We start from the raw sequence: 3,610 nt of genomic DNA on the forward strand, positions 1-3,610 counted from the left end.
ATTACCAAGAGTTATTGATAGTCTTCCTCTTAATTTGTCATATGCTTATGGGATGACCTGGTCTCACTTGAGTCTTTCTGAGTATCTGCAGTTTAATTTAAAACCTAATCACGTCTGGGTACTTCAAACAACTTGTTCCTCAGCTGAGCCAGGGTTACTGTGACCCCTTAAAAAGCAAGCATTATAATGGATGAGGTTCTGAAGATCAACAGCCTGACTTAATATATATTTTAAAGGGCATCGTATGTAAATAGTTGCATTAGTAGGAACATTGCAAGCAGATTGAGGAAAGTGATTCTTCCCCTCTATCTGGTCCTGTGAGGCCACGTCTGGAGTACTGTGTCCAATTTTGGGCCCCCCACTACAGAAAGGTTGTGGACAAATTGGAGAGACTCCAATAGAGGACAGTGAAAATGGTCTGGGGGCTGGGGCACGTGACTTGCAAGGAGAAGCTGAGGGAACTGGGCTTATTTAGTTTTGAGATGAGAAAACTGAGGGGATTTAATAGCAGTCTTCAACTATCTGAAGGGTGGTTCCAAAGAGGATAGAGCTGGACTGTTCTTTTGGCAGATAACAGAACAAGGAGCAATGGTCTCAAGTTGCAGTAAGGAAAGTTGAGGTTGGATATTAAGAAAGACTCTCTTTTTTTCTTGTGGGGAGGGTAGTAAAACACTGGAACAGGTTACTCTGAGAGGTTGTGGACTCTCCATCCTTGGAGGTTTTAAGACCCAGCTAAACAAAGCCTTGGCTGGGATGATCTAGTTGGGGATGGTCCTGCTTTGAGCAGGGTTTAGACTAGATGACCTCCTGAGGTCCCTTCCAGCCCTCACTTTCTTTGAATCTATATGCGTGGATGATTCTTCATAGACATGGCTAAGACAAGAATCTATGTATTGTAGGTTGTTCAATATAGAGGAGAAAGATGGGGAGAGAGAAGGACAAACGGGAAGACAATGTGTGATATTGTCTGGCTCCACCCTTATGCTAGTTCATTTAAAAAGTGTGTGTATTTGTTGCAAGAAGTTGAGTGGACTCTGAGCAGGGCTGGGAATCTGCATAGTAAAGGTCATCAGAGTGCAGGTGGGTGTGAGGGGGAAATCAGAAGTTGGGTTTAAAAAGAGAACTGCTTTTGTTCAAAATTGTTTCTTTGGTCAAAACAGTACTGTAGCCTCTTGAAACACTGATTATATAATGTGTATGTCATGTCTGGATACCTGCATTGCAAAATACAATGTAGCATTCACTGAAGGTCCAGTTAATGATATGCTGGTTAATACCAACAAGGTGTTTGAAAGACAGAGTAGTAGAAGGAGAATGCCATGTGCTTCAACGACTAGAACTCCAACTCTTCATTATTATACTTCAAACCTCCAAGTGAAAAGCTAAATCATTTCACTTAGTGAGTTTTTGTTTTAACAAGTCCCCAAAATGTATTTGCTCCTCCCATGCAATATTGGAATCTGATAACCTGACAGTGTTAATATATCCAGAAGCTGTGGCAGTGCTATGCACTTAAATAAATGAAACTGAAAAGCCTAACAGAACTCCTACATTGAGCATGAAGGAACTTAGATGACCATACACCACATTTCAGCAAATAGAAACTGCTTATTTTAATTGGGAAAGGGTTGGAACAATGTTTGTGGCATAACAGGCCACTGCTGGGTTCCTTCTGAGTACTGTAGCATCTCTCTTGTTGAGAGACATCATATTCAAATGTATTGGGGCTTGAAATGAGGACAGTACACCACTTTGAAGGAAAGGAGTCCAAGGATAGATGGGAGGAGGGGCGTGCAGCTGCTCCACTCAAACTTCAAAACCTACTGCTTGGGAAGGGCAGTAGCATTTCTATTCAGGTAGTACAAAGAGAGTCAATTGACTTAGCTCATTATCATCTTGCTGATTCCTGCTAATCTCTCTCCAGTTTGCAGGTTTTAATAACTATTGTTCCTTTTTAATAGTTTGAATAGAACTATCAAGTCCATCCTTTCTTCTGCAGTTTGACTGTCTGTTAGGTATTTTCCATGTCTTTTTGTCACAGTCCTGCAGACTGTTTTTAGCTCTGGCTAAAAACCTTAACTCAGATGTGGTAATTTTAACTTGGGTGTAGAAATGACTGACAGTGAAGTATTGGAGGTGCCATCAAGATGATTTAAAAAGCTAAACTTTGTTTCTTAAATCTGAATAAGAAATGTACACATAACTACAATGACTACAGAACTAATGACACCATCTTTTTTTACTACTTTTGGCCTAGTTTGTGTGTGGTTTTTGTTTTTTTTTTTTAAACTAATATATAATATAGGAAATTAGTGTGCATTCCAGTAGTTGTATTTGTTTTTGCTTTGATCTTAAACTGAATAATATAGTGATAGCCCCCTGCCATAGTAGAGTGTCTCATTTCTCTTTAACTGAAAAAAATGTGTTTGTGTTATAAGGGATGAAGTGCTATACCATCTACACCCCCTTCTCAAAATCCAACGTCTGCCTATGAAGAAGTCTCACATTAATTACCTGAAAGACTAAAACTGCCAAATTTATACACTTTGATGCATAAGTGAAAGGAAATGTGACTGCTTCGCATAAGGGAAGAAATAACATTTTTCCTCTGAGATTAGTAAGGGAAATTCTTTTTTTTTTTTTAATTCAAAATTTAAATGAAGCTTGAACTTAAGGGTGAAAGTTTCACTCCTCCTTGTAGGGCCAGAGCAAGCTGTCTTCTACAGGGGAGGGGAGTGGGGAAGTAAAACAATAGTTTCTGCTTTGAGGGACCCTGTCCATACTGTCCCATGAAAAGGAGAAAAACTACTGAGTACCTATTTGCAAAACTTCCTGGCTGACTGAATGCACATACCCTCTAGTACTTTTTGGATGTCCAGATCTATGCGAGACAGTCAAGGCTCCAACTGCCTTACTTTTCTTTTATCCATTAGAAAGCACACAGGGAACCAGGAATAACAACTACAGTCTAATTAGCTACCATTGGATGGAAATTGAAAAGGTACCTGCTTCTCTTTATTAGCCAAGTTAAAATTTGGCTAATAAAAGGACACGGTTTCCAGCAAAAACTTTATTTATGTTCTTGGCTGAATTCTCTCCCTGCATTTCTTATTCTTAAAACCAATTGCTTGGACAATTAGAGACCCTCTTTTAGATGTTTGAACTATTTGGAAGTTTCTCTCGTGGGTGGTAGAAGCACTAGAACTCAACTTCGGGTCGGTGTCTCTGCTTCCATGTTGAACCTGAAATTCTTCTGAGCAGATGCGTTTACACGAGATGCTTTGCTGCACATTAAACTAATTTAATGCATGGTAAAGCATCACCATCTACACATACACATCAATAACTGCACCTTAAATTGGTTTTAATGAGTCATTTGCTAGTGCAAATATGTAGAGGTACTAGAAAAACAATGCATTAAATAATGCACTGAAGTATGCAGGGGGCCACAACTGCTATCTTGCTAAGTCCCAATCTTTGTGGGGCAGGGGAAGCTGTCCCAGTTCCAAGGCAGCTCCCTCCCAGTCCCATGGAGATCAGGGCCAGCCCCAAACTCTATGTGACTGGGAGTAATCTGCCCTGGAACCAGGACAGTTTTTTTTTTTTTTTT

The sequence above is a fragment of the Gavialis gangeticus genome, unplaced genomic scaffold (genome assembly GCF_001723915.1).
Source record: "Gavialis gangeticus isolate Ggan-Ray unplaced genomic scaffold, GavGan_comp1, whole genome shotgun sequence".
NCBI classification, from domain to species: Eukaryota; Metazoa; Chordata; order Crocodylia; family Gavialidae; genus Gavialis; species Gavialis gangeticus.